Source organism: Acartia tonsa, chromosome 15, assembly GCF_053477335.1.
Source record: "Acartia tonsa isolate MP-2025a chromosome 15, ASM5347733v1, whole genome shotgun sequence".
Lineage (NCBI taxonomy): Eukaryota > Metazoa > Arthropoda > Copepoda > Calanoida > Acartiidae > Acartia > Acartia tonsa.
The window spans coordinates 1,368,587-1,383,796 of NC_137274.1; the positions used below are offsets into that span (position 1 = coordinate 1,368,587).

Genomic DNA, 15,210 nt, shown 5'->3' on the forward strand with positions numbered 1-15,210 from the left:
TTAGATCTTTTGTAGGTTTAGATCTTTTGTAGGTTTAGATCTTTTGTAGGTTTAGATCTTTTGTAGGGTTAGATCTTTTGTAACATTAGATCTTTTGTAGGATTAGACCCTTTTAGGATTAGACCTTTTGTAGGGTTAGACCTTTTGTATCAAAGCCCTAACCCTGTGGGGATATCTAGTATAACCTAACCTAACCTGACCTTAAGTAATAATAGGGTATAGTTAATTTCGTAGTAACGCCTCTTAAGGGGTGTTTCTTCTCCGTCTAGCCCCTGCAGGGGGTCTCTAACCCTTCGGGCCCAATTGCCTAACCCTGCAGGGCAATCACCTAACCTAACCTAACCTATCAAAAGCTACTGTGAACATACGCCGAAACGCCCCTTTAAGAGGCGTTGCCACGAAAGGGACTATATACCCAAATAATGAAACGAAAACAACTTCACCTCCCATCTTTTATTTTTAATGTATTTATTTAAAGAAGGGGTGGGTTTTAGTGATCAACGGGCGATTTGGGGGAATTACTCAGATTTGAGCTAGTTCATTTTCTATTTATTTTTAAAAAGGGAGGGGTAGGTTGTGCTAAAATTCCGTAAAGGTGTGAGTTTTAAGGCTTAAAAACAGTAGTAGAACGATAATATTCACTAAACATGTGTATTTTTTATTGAAAAGAACTAAAAACTAATTTTTTTTAATAATATTTTTTAATATTGTCGTTCTACTACTGTTTTTAAGCCTTAAAACTCACACCTTTACGGAATTTTAGCACAACCTACCTCCCCCTTTATCTTAATTCGATTTGTATTAAATCTTTAAAACAAACTTTTTTCTTTTTATAAAAGCTCACTATTGTTTGTTAGAAATTTTTAAACACTTTTTTATTTTTAAAAATAAATCTGAAATAATAAAAGTTTTTGTTATTGAATTTTAGCTACTCTATAATTCACTTTATCTGGTCGTAGGACAAACTAACATCAACTCTTGTAACCAAGGACCGTGGCTCGACACGTAGCGCACTCCCTCGTCGTCGCGGAGGTGATTGGTTCGAATCTCAGTCCGACACCGCGTCTTAAAGAAGACGTTAAAAATGGCTCCCACTGCTACTATTTCAGATGTGCAACGTAAATAGTTAGAGTAGGGGGAATGCCGTGGCCCCAAACAGGCGCAACTCATTAACATGCACAGTAAGGACTTCTCAGACAAGGGTCGTGCAATTAATGGGGTGGTTGTCTGTTGGGCGAATGGACGCTTTACACTGCAATCATAAGCAGAGTATGTTTCAAGGTGCGTGGAGAGGTCTTGAAGCGACACCAAGACCCCTAAAGTCATCTTCAACATTAACTCTTGTAGATTGTCAGAACTGAATAAGCAAAATATGAATTGAATATGTGGTAAGCCGAAGCGTTTCAGCTCACCGGTTGCGAGTTCGAATCCAACGAGCCCTAGCCTTGAAGTATTCTACCAAAACAAACTAGCAGGATTTAGTCATACAGAAATTATATATTTAACTGAATACATTTACAATGGATGTTTACTATATATATACAAATAGATTATAACAATAGGTTAGGTTTGAAGGGGGTGTGGGAGACAAGGGCGTAGCCCGCGGCGGTAGACAGTCTGTGGGGGTAGCTGTGGTAAAAGGGGAGGCACCGCCTCCCGGTTGTATAGTTGCATGAGGGGCGCGTGATTGCTGCGTGTCCGTGCCCCTCCCCTATTTAGCCAGTCCAGTTTGACCGATGCGCAACGGGGTCATCTGCGGTCATGAGGTGAATGGTGATATAATAGGATTAGTGCAGAAGGCTTGTCATGATAAGCCACTGCGTAGCAACTCTGTAAACTACCCGTCCGTCTGTTGCCGTATTACCACAACCTCCCCTTCAAGGGCTGCGGGGCTCCTGAGCCACCAGGCCTTGAACCTGGGGATACGGCAGCCTCTGTCTGCGCACGACAACATCTTCCTGGGGCACAGCTCAGTGTAGGACAGCTCTGGCTATACAGGCTCCGCGGGACACTCGCTGCTCGGTCTGGCTGTGGTTGGATATCAGCATTGTCAACTCCCGGTTGGCTTCCAGCCGCGGGTTGGCGACAGCCAGGCCCCATCGTTTGAAGTTTGGTCTTGTTTGCAGGACTAGTTCTGTCTCGGCTGGTAACTGGACACGGAGGCCTAGGCTCACTCTGGAGGCTCCCAAGGGGGGAATAACGATGGAGGAAGGCGCGTAGAATTCCATGGGGGCGCCTGCCTGGTCCAGGTTGCTTGGCCTCTTAGCTCCCACTCGGATGGGGACGGCTGTCATCAGTAGGGGACACATCGCTTCAGCTTCACCCTCTGGGGCCGCCACTTCCATCTCAGTGGCCGCTTCTCCTCCTGCAGGCTCGCTGCTGGCCGGCAGGGGTTCCATGTCAGCATCAGGGTTCCAGATTGCATCCCTAGGCGGCTCTGGGGCTGGCGGCGGCAGCGGTGGTTCGTTGGGTTGGTGCTGCAGGTTCTCTTCTACAGGGTCACGATCCTGGCCGCTAGGCTGTGGGGCGGCGGCTGCCGGCTGGTACACTGGAAACTGTCCTGGGTCACTAGCTGGCAGCGCCGCAGCTCCGGCTGGCAGCTCAGTGGCGTCCTCGTCGCCGTCCAGGTCGCCTTGGATGTCTGTTGGAATCTGCTGGGCAGTTACATCTCCGGTGTATTTGCGCAGTCGGCCTACATGCGCGGTGATTTCCGAGATCTTGGCTGTTGGAGAGGCAGGTTTGATGACATAATGGACGTCTGTGGCTTGTCTCACTATCTTCCAAGGGCCAGTCCATCTCTTGGTAATCTTGGCTGACTTCCCTGGCACCAGGCGGGGGGCCAGATACCAGACCAGGTCTCCAACTTCGTACTTGGCCGTGCCTTCGTAGGCGGCCGCGCTCCTTCGGATGGTTCCCTCCTCTCGCTGCTGGATTGCGTCGTACACGGCATGGTAGCGTTGCAGGAGAGCTTGGACGTTGGCTGGGACTGAGGCATATTCAGTGTCTGGCAGCCGGAGTACCATGTCCACCGGAAGCTTGGCCTCTCTCCCAAAGTAGGCCAGGAACGGGGTCACGCCCGTGGATCTGCAAGCTTTGGTATTGTAGGCGAAGGCAATGGCAGGCAAGTGTGGCTCCCAGTTGTTGTCGTCTCTGTCCAGGAACAGCCGCATGCCTGTGTTGAGCGCCCGATGGAACCTCTCCACCCGGTTGGACTGCGGGTTGTAGGGCGGTGGATGTGTCAGGCCAATCTCGAGCTTGGAGGCCAGTTCCTTGAATACCTGGCCAGTAAACTCCATCCCATTGTCGGAGTGGATCTTCAGGGGACATCCGAACGTGGCCAGGTGGCGGTGCAGTAGGGTTTCAGCCACCGTGAGAGTGCGTTTGTTGGGGATGGCGTAGAGGCTGACAAACCGGCTGAACCCATCCTGACAGGTGAGGATGTAGTGGTTCCCGGCTGGTGTCTCTGGCAGGGGCCCCACCAGGTCAATAAACAGGACTTGCTGTGGATACCCCTGGCGGGAGGGCACGTGTATTCCTAGCTTCAGCCTCTCCTTGGTGACCTTCTGTACACACTCAGGGCAAGTCTGAACCATCAGGCGGACGTCACGGGACAGGTTGGGCCACCAGAAATGCATGGCGACGCAGGCAATAGTGGCGTCCATCCCAAAGTGCCCGGCCATGGGGGTCCCATGGGCCAGGAAAAACGCGTCCTGCTGGAGGGCCGAAGGCAGCAGGTATCTTGTCCTCTCTCCTGTCAGGGTCTGGTTGGTGGTGGTGAGGCAGCCATGCTCGTCGAGTCCCAGGGCTGCGAAGCGGCTGGCATACTGCTGCTTGTCCCGGTCCTTGCCTCGCAGCTCAGCCTTAGTTGGGGCCTTTCCGTCGGCCACCCACTGGCGGACACGGAGCAGGAGGGGATCCTGTGTCTGTGCCTCTAAGACTCTGGCCGGGTCCAGCCGTGCTGCGGAGGGTCTGCCAGCTGCGGGCTCCCCTAGCTGGCAAAGGGTGTGAAGGTACTCAGCCTGCTCTGCTAATTCTTCGGCGGTGGCTGTCGGCATATTATTGTCCTCCCGGCGGCTGAGGGCGTCAGCGTTGGTGTTCTGGGTGCCAGGACGATGGCAGACAGTGAAATCTAGGGCCGCTAGCTCCTCCTACCAGCGGGCCACCGTCCCTGTGGATGTGTTCAGCGACTTCATCTGTAGCAAGGCTGAGGAATCAGTGTTGATCTGGAAACTATGGTAGGACAAGATGCCGTGAAATTTCCGAATTCCATACATGATGGCGGCCATCTCTCCCTTCCAGGATGGGTAGCGAGTTTCGGGGTCGGTTGTCTTGCGCCCCACGGCGGCAATAAGCCTCTCCTTGCCGTCCTGGCATTGGCTGAGTATGGCAGAGATGGCGCGGCTGCTGAAGTCTGTGGTGAGCTGGAACACGGCCGGTAAGTCAAACCTGGGTGGCGCTCGGATGGGGGCTTGGTGAAACTTGTCCTTGAGCTGTACCAGCTGGGCTTCCATCTCAGCCGTCCAGGTCAGTGTCTTGGCCGTTTTCTGCCGATTCATCTCGTAGGTGAGGTCGGCATACTCTGGGATGAACAAGCGGTAGTAGCCGAAGAACCCCAGGAGCGCCAGCAGGTCCTTGGGGGTGATGGGGGCCGGCCAGTCAAGGATGCGGTCAATATAATCCTCTTGCATGGCTATCCCCTCACGGCTGAGGGTGTGACCCAGGTAGTCTACTTTGGCTCGAAACAGCTTGGTCTTGGCTGGCTTGAGGCGGATCCCTCCCCTGCGGTGGGCTTCCAAGACTTCCCGGAGCCTAGCCAGGTGGGCCCAGGTATCTTGGTGAAAGTTCAGGACATCATCAAGATATGACTGGAGGTTGGCCGTGCCTAATGGGTTCAGGACTCCTGCAATAAATCTGGAGTAGACAGATGGTGCTGTAGCTAGGCCAAAGGGCATCCTTTTCCATTGGTACAAGCCACTGGGGGTGGTGAAGGCGGTGCAGGGCCGGCTGTCCTCGGACACTCGGATGGTGTAATACGCAGCCACCTCGTCTAAGGCACTGTAGATGCGGTGTCCCCCGGCTCGTTCTACCAGCTGCTGGATCCTGGGCAAGGGGTAGCTGTCCAGCTCAAGACACTTGTTGAGGGCCCTGTAGTCGACGGCCCAGCGGGTGCTCCCGTCCTTCTTCTTGATGGGCACCAGGGGGCTGCTCCAGGCGGAGTCTGAAGGCTCTATGACTCCCTCTTGCAGCCAGGTGTCCAGTTGCTTCTCCAGCTCAGCCTCCTGCCGCGGGTTCAGATCCCTAAATCTCTGGCGGATCGGCTGGGTCCCTGGCTTGAGGCGCAGCTGTAACTCTACTACATCAGTGCAGCCGGGGGTAGAGTTTGAGAAGACATCTCTGTACTCTGACAACATGGTCCAGACCTCCTTCTTGAGCAGGGGATCCTTGCGCAGAAATTCGTTCTCCTCCATCTCAAGGGCTGCCCACAGCTGCTGCATATCTGGGGGCTCAACAGGCTCTTGGAACGAATGGATACGAGGGGGAGGCTTGTCAGAAACCTCCAGAATGTCGGGCTTTACCAGCTCCCCAGCCACGGGGAGGCCGGCGTTCAGCAGGAGAGGCATCTCCCCCTCATTTACCACCAGCACTCGGAACACGCTGGCAGAGCCAGGCCTGTGTGCATACAGGCCTTCTGGGATGACAAGATACTCCCCAAACCTCTGTTCTGGGGCAGATAGTTGGATGGCATCCTTGGTACGGTGTCCCACTAGTTCAACAGGGACAGCCATGACACCGCGGCCAGGCAAGACCACCCTCTTGGCCGTACGGAGTTGGGGTGGTTGGCCATCGGTTGGGGTGACAGCGCTTAGCCTGTACGTGGCTGGCACGGGGTCAGCTTCAGCTCCGGGAGCCACCGGCCGCGAGTTGACGGGCTCGGCGCCGGGAGGGGCTGAGGTGTCGGAGCCATGCGTGGCTCCGAGGGCGTCCGACCACGATTTGACGGGCTCGGCGCTGGGAGAGGCCGGGGTGCCGGGACCAGCCTTGGCTCAGTGGGCGTTCGGCCGCGACTTGACGGGCTCGGCGCTGGGAGAGGCTGAGGCATCGGAGCCATGCGTGGCTCCGGGGGCGTCCGGCCACGACTTGACGGGCACGGTGCCGGGAGAGGCTGATTCCTGGGGGTTGAGCATGGCTCCGAGTGCATCAGACCGCGACTTGACGGGCCTGGGCTCGGACTTGGCCGGTTGGATTGCTGGGGGCCCCAGGTAGAGGGGGCCAGGTGGACACGGCTGGCCGTTGATGAAGGTGTCGGCGGAGAAGATAGGCTCTGGAGGGCTGGAAATCTCGGGAAACGTCGTTGGCAGGTTCTCCAGAGGCACCTTGGGCACTGGGGGCAACCCCATGGCTAGCAGGTTGGTCCCCCTGTGGGCGTTCAGCGCAGCATCCACCCAGTGCGTACCTTTCTCAACTACACGCGGCTGCTCTGGCAGTGGGCCTGGCAGCGGCCCCTCGTAACTCAACTCTCTCTCAGCTGTCTCCCGGTCGATGGGGACCCCACGCACCCACAAGCAGGGGGGTTGCATGTCAAAACAGAGCCTAGTTCCGAACTCCTTGAGAAAATACCCTCCTAGGTTCAGAGGGTGTGAGAGATTCCGTACCACAGTCACGTGGTACAGATGGAGTATAAGAGTGTGTGAAACTGCCATATATAATTCATATAATTTTCCAATTACCTGAAGGGGCTGCCCTTCCTCATTAGCAGTCAGGATTTGGGTGTTGTCTGGAACCAACATGCGCTGCACGCCCATTGCGTGCATGAGGTGTTCAGAAATGACGGCAGACCCTGGTACACGGTTGCCAGAATCTACCATGGCATCAACCTGTACGTGCTGGGCAGGGTCGGGAGTAGGAAACCTCACCCTGATGTGGCAGGGGAAGTGGAGGTCCTGCCCTTGAGACAGGGGGGCCTCCCGCTCGGCTGGGGTCGGCAGAAACTTCGGCGGTGGCCGAACTGCAGCTATGGTAGTATTGCTTACCATGGTGTGTGTGTAGACCGCTGGTGGTGGCTTATACTGTAGCTTCAAATCACTAGAGCTTATCAATTATCACTGGGTCAACAATTTTATATTTCTTTTTATCACTTGGTTGACATTTATACACACTTATGTGTAGTTATCACTAGGAGCTCTAGGTGTGATTCTGGAAGCACCGGCAGCAGGGAATGTCCGTCCTGCAAGGGTCAGATGGATGGCGGCGGCAGGGAATGTCCCGTCCTGCAGCGCCGCTGGTTCGAATCCCGAAAGGTGGCGGCAGGGAATGGCCCTTCCTGCAGCGCCTCGGGTTCGAATCCTGGGAGGCAGCGGCAGGGAATGTCCCGTCCTGCCGTGCCTTTGGCTCAAATTCTGCTATCCGTCGCAGTGGTAGGCCTTACTTGTGTGCTGAAGCTTCGCAGCCACACATTGCCTTCTCAGGGAGACCAGCACTTAGCTGTCCGTCTCGTAGGTTTGGCCTGGGTGTCCTGGGGCTTGTCCCAGCTACACTTGCCAATTTAGACTCAGTTTTGTAGCCGTCTGAGCTAAATTATCCGATTACCGTGGCTGCGCAACTAGCGCTACTCTTACACGGTACGGAAAAACGCCGTAAACTGGCGCTTTTAGCAGGCTAAATCTGCTTGCCGTAGGCCAGAGGCCTACATAATGTGTTCAATTGATGGAAAATCAACCTAAAAAGGCCGTCTCACGGGTCAGTTGGCTTCTCAGTTGGCAGCTGACTGTCCCCTTACTTGCAAAAGGGTCCAATCAGAGGTAGAATAGGCTAATTTCTGTAGGGCTCGATCTCACAGCTGACACCAAGATGTGGTAAGCCGAAGCGTTTCAGCTCACCGGTTGCGAGTTCGAATCCAACGAGCCCTAGCCTTGAAGTATTCTACCAAAACAAACTAGCAGGATTTAGTCATACAGAAATTATATATTTAACTGAATACATTTACAATGGATGTTTACTATATATATACAAATAGATTATAACAATAGGTTAGGTTTGAAGGGGGTGTGGGAGACAAGGGCGTAGCCCGCGGCGGTAGACAGTCTGTGGGGGTAGCTGTGGTAAAATGGGAGGCACCGCCTCCCGGTTGTATAGTTGCATGAGGGGCGCGTGATTGCTGCGTGTCCGTGCCCCTCCCCTATTTAGCCAGTCCAGTTTGACCGCTGCGCAACGGGGTCATCTGCGGTCATGAGGTGAATGGTGATATAATAGGATTAGTGCAGAAGGCTTGTCATGATAAGCCACTGCGTAGCAACTCTGTAAACTACCCGTCCGTCTGTTGCCGTATTACCACAAATACATACCTAAGTTTAACAAAAAATTCTGCAAAACTTCCTTATTACATAATTTTGTTTAAGAACATACTTACATTTTTAGTACTTGATTAAAGAGATGCTTCGCATGTAACATTATACCTTGGTGTAAAAGGAATCCCCAGTATTTCAAAAATCAGATCAATAAAATATTTTTATCTTACAATTTAGAGTCAAAAAAAGTTAAAAATCAGCATGTTATAAATGGACATACGGACTATCTGATAACAGTTATAGAGCTGCTACGCTTTTTAAATTATACTTAACTGTTGTAGGAATCATCATGTTAAGTTTGATATCGATAGGACAATTTTAACATGTCTGAATTAACTAAAAGAGCCAACTGTTACGGACAGACTGACCCTATCTTGGAAAAGCTTCGCTTTTCAAAAGTAACGAAAAAATTAACTGAGCCCGCTGATTTCAAGTTCTATACATAATTTTTCAGTATGGCTTAGAACTAGTTCTAATTAAGCGGATTAAAATCGGTTTCGAAGCCATAATGGAAAAAGTTTAATGTATCAAAAAACACTAATTACTTTTTTTAATATGAAACTTTATATATGAAATTTAGAAGAAGAAAAAGTTATAACATTAAATTATGATTCTTAAAATATCACAAGAAAAAAATCTTCCAAAGTTTATGAAAAAATCTTTGAATTTAAAAGATGGGGTATAGTCCCCTTCGGGGCGTTTCTTCGTATTTTCACAGTAGCCTTTCTCCTATTTCTAGCCCCTGCGGTAGGCTCTAACCCTGCGGGCAATCGCCTAACTTTATATGACCTAACCTATCAAACCCCATTTTGAAAATTCGACGAATTGCCCCTTAAAAGGCGTTGCAATGATTTTTATAAATATGAATTAGTCGACACTTATGTCGTTCTTTATTAATATCCAGAGAGAGAGGGGACAGTAGGCTGTTATTACACTAGTCCCCAAAGTTTTATAATAACATTTTCATATTCGTTAACTTAACAACTTTAAGGAGTGAATTTTGATTGGTTGATTCGTTAAGTTAAAGGGTGTGCCAAAAATGCGAAGATTTTTAAAATTTAAATTGCGCGGCTTGTGTTAATAGTAGAAAAATGTTACGCATACCGTTAGAACCGCTAAGAAGTCTATTTTTTGGAAATATAAGAAAAATTCCTCTGCTACGTATAGTTAGGGAGCTACGTGTTAAAATGTCCCAACTGACTTAAAACTTGACTTGCGAGTAAATTTTAAAATATAACTAAAAATTAGAGAAGATATTTTTCAAAAATAGATGCCTACATTTTTAAACTTCAAAATGCGCGGCTTATGTTAATAGTAGAAAAATGTTATGCACAGTTTAGGAGCTACGTGTTAAAATGTCCCAACTGACTTAAATCTTGACTTGCGAGTAAATTTTGGGACATTTTACCATCTGGCTCCTAGATTATTTGTAGCACAGGAACCGTTCTTATATTTCCAAAAATTTTAGTTCATAGCGGTTCTAACAGTATGCGTAACAATTTTCTACTATTAACCCGAGCTGCGCAATTTGAAATTTAAAATTTGTTTAATCTTCCAACTAATTTGGCCAATAACGATTTATTTTCAAAATATTTCTTAGTTTAAATAATAGCCGCAAGGCGTCGTATTTTTAAAAAAGTAATTTAAATTTATTCTAGTTTAAACAAAACAGAATAAAATTAAATTAAATTTTAATTTTTTAAAAGTGTTATTTATATATTCTTATAGCAATAAAAGGAACTTAGAATAAGATTATTTGAAATAGAATATAGATTTTAAATTTGTCTTATAGGTTTATAGAATGGATGATTTCTTTCACTAAATTAACTTATCAATAGTCAATACTTATATTTATTTGTTCTTTTTTGTAATAGCAATCACAGCGATTGCTCAATATGAATATCCTTAAAATAAAGTAACAGGATGTTTGTCTGTGTGTTTGCATGTTTGTACCGAAGGATCTCGCTAACCGCAGCACCGATCGGGTTCTCCTTAACAGGGTAGCTTCTCATATATCCAGGGAAGGTTTATAACTATTTTGGGGGAGGGTACCACCACCTTCCCTAGAGAAATCAATTTTTTTTTTAATTTCTCGATTTTAGAAAGAGAGTTCAACGAAAAGTAAACGTCAAACACAAAATAGCCATATTTTCAAAATAAATAAAAAAAACATTTAAAGTAACACTAGAGGCCCCTAGGGGCGTAGCCGCTAGTTTCCGATAAATATTTAGTTATCTAAAGGGATAAGGCAGTGGCCGACAAATTGATGTACATCCCCAATACGAATAATTATCACTCAAAATTTGACACTATTGAATCAACCAATCAAAACTCTATAAAAGTCCCCAAAGTTGATAAGCTGAAGAATAACAAAACATTAATATATAACTTAAATATAAACAACCCAATTTCCAGCATCTCGTTATAGTTATAAACCTTCCCAGGACATCTGAGAAGCTACCTTTTAAAGAAGAACCATATCAGTTCAGCGGTTAGCAAGATCCTTCGGTACTCATATACGGAGATTACTATTACTTTACTTTAATAACTAGCGGTTGCGTTTCTAGTATCTAGGGATATGAAAGGGCAGAAAAATAGCCTACACCCACACAACGACTTTTTTTTATTTAAACCGACCTACTAGCTAAATTTTCTTGATTCACTTCATTAAGAGATGTGATTTATAATGAAGAATTTTTTTCTTCGAAATATATTTTGTTATGAAGCAGCAGTAGTTACTAATTTTTAAATGTTATTTTTGAGATAGATTTATAACTGTTAAAAGTGCTAAAGGAGAACCATATCGGTTTAGCGGATAGTGAGATCCTTCGCTACAAACAAAAAAGTTTGCTACTTTGTATAATAGGATAATTATCCAATTTACTTGATTTTTGGAATATCGATTCCTAGAATGATTAGATACAATAAAATATTGGAAAAGAGAGTTGTTCAATGGTGCTGAATATTCAACGTGTTCTAGCCCTACATACGTTTTATTGAGCTTCACTTTTATTGATGTTGTCAGCTAGGGTTGGCATCAAAACTGGTTTCAACCTTATAATTTTTAATTTTAATATCTGCAGAAAGCTGACTATAACACTATGAAATAAATATGGTTACAATTGGATGTACGGACATTCTGGTAATGAATATAGAGTTGCTACTCTTTCTAAATCCTACCTAACTACTACAGGAATCAACGTTGCAAAGATTGAAGTCAATTGGACAATTCTAACATGCACAAATGAACGAACAGAGCTAACCGTCAAGGACGGACCTACTTTAATTATAGAAAAGCTTCGCTTTTAAAAGGCATGCGCGTTAGCTTAGTCAGATAACAAGGATGACAACATTAAATAGTTGCGAAGCACAAAAAATCATGTTTAGGAGACAAGGAGACAAGAGCATTGTTTAATTCAAGAATTGATTTCTTGGGTGAAAATATCACAAAATCCTTCAAACTTATTAAAAGCGAAGCTTTTCTATTATTAGGGTCGGTCCGTCCGTCCGTAACGGATAGCTTTTTTTCGTTAATTTAGGCATGTTAGAATTGTCCTATCGATTTCAAACTTTGCATGGTGATTCCTGTAGAAGTTAGATAAGAGTTAGAAAGCGTAGCAACTCTATAATCACGTTACCAGAATGTCCATACGTCCATTTTAAACTTTTTTAACAACAAATTTTTATGTGATCTAATTATCAGTTTGATATGACTTTTTGTATATTGATTCCTGGGACAACAAAGAACAATATTAGAAGTGAAGCAACTCTATAATCAAGTCCTAAAAATGTAAGTATGTCCATAAACATTATCCTGTATCAAGCAGTTTTTCAACAAATTTACTTTTTTTCGGCTCCTATAAAAGATAGAAGGCTGGAAATTTCAGGGATTAAATATGTTAATATTCTTCATATTTTCATTAAGATTCGTAAATTAAATAAGGTGCTAGATCGATTCCTACATTTTTAAGTTTTCATAATTTTCTCTACTCCTATTCAAGATAGACGGCTGAAATTTTCGGGGATTGAACACTTTAATATTCTTCATAATTTCATCAAGTTTTATTAAGATTTACTTATTGGTTGGGGTGCTAGTTCGATTTCTATGATTTTTTTTACTCCTATTCGAGATAGAGGACTGATATTTTTAGGGATTGAACAAATTAACAATTTACATATCCCCACAAAATCTTTGTTTATTAGATTTGCTTATTGGTTACTAGATCAATTCCTAGATTTCCACGCTATAAATCTTACAAGTTTTCGTGATTTTTTTAGTTTATTTTTTATGAAAGTGCTCCATTTTTATCCGAATATCCATCCATAATTTTTGAGCTTCGCTACTTATGGATGATGTCTTTTTTTTTACCAAATATTTGTCCAAGAGTTAAAGCTGCCGGCTTCTTACAGTATCATACATAAATTTATTTTAGTGTACTGAAATTTCTTTTATATATTAGGTTTCATAAATCATTTAACTATCATAACTATTTAACTTTTACTTAGCGGTGCTATCCATATTTTATGGAATATCTTATCATGCTCTATTATCGGTGTCCAAACTTTTCCACCAGTAATTTTGATATGCTAAAGGTTGGGAGTTGGGTTTACAAAAATTAGCATCTCTAGTCTTAATATCTCTGGATCAGGGGCGTCCAAGCTTTTTCAATGGGAGGGGGGGGGGGGGTAATCACCCCTTTACCCCCCCCCTTGGAGTCTTTGCTCTGGATATCACTTAATATTAAATTATTGATGAATACATTCGCTTAATCCTTATAATAAAGTACCAAAGTTTGTTTGTACCAAAGGATCTCGCTAACCACTGAACCAATATGGTTCTCCTTAACAGGGCAGCTTTCCATAGGTCCCGGGAAGGTTTATAACTATTTTGAGGGAGGCTACCACCACACTCCCAAGAGAAATCGCCCGTAGAAAAAAATAGAACCCACCAAAAAAAAAAAACTCTAAAATGAAAATGGGGTTTGCAATCTAACTCCCCTCTCAAGTGCCCCTAGAGGCCTCTAGGGGGCGTAGCCGCTATTATAAGATTAAATTATCAGTTCCAAAACACGGTGCATCTAACTATGATATTGTGCTTTCTAGGGTTCATTGTATCTTTGCACTCATAATTATAATTTGTCTGCAATTTAAATCTGCAACACAAGATTGACAATAATTTGAAGTAGCAAAGCATAAACATTCTAATAATTTAACCAGAGCTGGATCTTTAAATCATTTTAGTGGTGGTGAGCCAGATCGGGGTGAGCCAACTTTCCACCAATGAGAGCACAGCATTTTATGAAATTCGGCGCACCCCGATCTGGCTCACCACTAAAATGATTTAAAGATCCAGCTCAGAGGTGAATTTTTATAAAACTTTTGCCCCACTAAAATCAGTGAGGCAAACTAATTTTAGTTGGGCGCACCTTTAAGAATTTTTTAAGAATTCACCTCAGATATATTTAACTCGGGGTTAAAGAACCTAAAAAACTGTTTAACAATGTTAAATTAACATAAATTATATAAAGTAGTAAGTGTTTTTTGTCTGTCCCGAAGGATATCACTAACCGCTTAACCGATATTGCCCTCCATTACAGTGAAGCTTCTTATGTCCTGGGAAGGTTTTAAACTATTTTTGGAGAGGGTGTCTTCAACCCCCCCACCCCCCCAAAAAATATTTTTTACTCTTTTGAAACCCAAATTTAAAATGAGATGAGATCGAGCGTTGAGTGCCCCTAGAAGCTTCTAGGGGCGTAGCCGCTAGTATAGTATAAAGAATCACTATAGGAACAAGGATGAGAACATCCATAAAAGCGAAGCTCTGAAACAGTAGGACAAAAGGGCATTAACATGTGTATGGTGTCAGAACTGAATGATCAGAATATAAATGTCGAACGCAACAAAATTGTAAGTAAATCTGCTGAAAAACTGCTTAAATACAGGGTATTGTTTAAGGACATACTTACATTTTTAGGACTTGATTATAGAGATGCTTCGCTTATAACAATGTACTTTGTTGTCCTAGGAATCAGTACCAATCAGATAATTTTATCAAATAAAAATTTGTTGTTAATAAGGTTCAAAAGCAACATGCTTTTTAAATGGACGTACGGACTTTCTGGTAACGATTATAGAGTTGCTTCGCTTTCTAACTCGTACCTAACTCTTATAGGAATCATCATGCAAATTTTGAAATCGATAGGACAATTCTAACTTGCCTAAATTAGCGAAAAGAGCTATCGGTTACGTACGGACGGACGTACGGACCGACCCTAATTTTAAAAAAGATTCGCTTTTAAAAATTCTGACCAAATTCTAACTATTTATTTTCGCCAATTGCTGTTTCTCTATTTTTCTCTCTTTCTCCTCCTTTGTTTCTATTTTATCTCTCTGTTTCTCTCTCTCTCTATCTCTCTTTTCTTTCTCTCTTTCTTTATTTATCTCTCTTTTAAATGTCCTTAAACTCACTCACAATCTATGAAAAAAATATAATTTTCCGTTTTTCTCTCTTAATATTTCTTTTTTTTCTCACTCTCCTTCTAATTTCTTCTCTCTCTCTCTCTCTCTCTCTCTGTCTCTCTTGCTCACTCACTCTCACTCTCTGTCTCTCTCTCTGTCTCTTTCTCTCTCTCTCTCTCTCTCTCTCTCTCTTTCTCTTTCTCTTTCTCTCTTTCTTTCTCTCTCTCTCTCTTTCTCTTTCTCTTTCTCTCTCTCTCTCTATTTCTCTCTCCTATTTCTCACTAATGATATCAAACTTTATCTATCTTTCTCTTAACAATTTCTCTTCCCTTTCTCTCTTTCTCTTTATCATTCTCGCACCTTCTCTCTCTCTCTCTCTTTCTTTCTCACTGTGTTACCCAAAATT

The 15,210-nt window shown here is 44.6% G+C and overlaps 1 protein-coding gene and 1 long non-coding RNA gene across 2 annotated transcripts in view; one reads left to right on the forward strand and one right to left on the reverse strand.

Moving 5' to 3' along the window:
- Nucleotides 1-15,210, reverse strand: part of LOC145306827 (sugar transporter SWEET1-like) — a 177,966-nt gene that overhangs the window by 89,915 nt on the left and 72,841 nt on the right. The window lies entirely within an intron of this gene.
- On the forward strand, nucleotides 453-907 carry LOC145306835 (uncharacterized). Its single transcript, XR_013875239.1, has 2 exons — nucleotides 453-595; nucleotides 764-907. It is a non-coding gene; the product is annotated as an uncharacterized LOC145306835 (long non-coding RNA).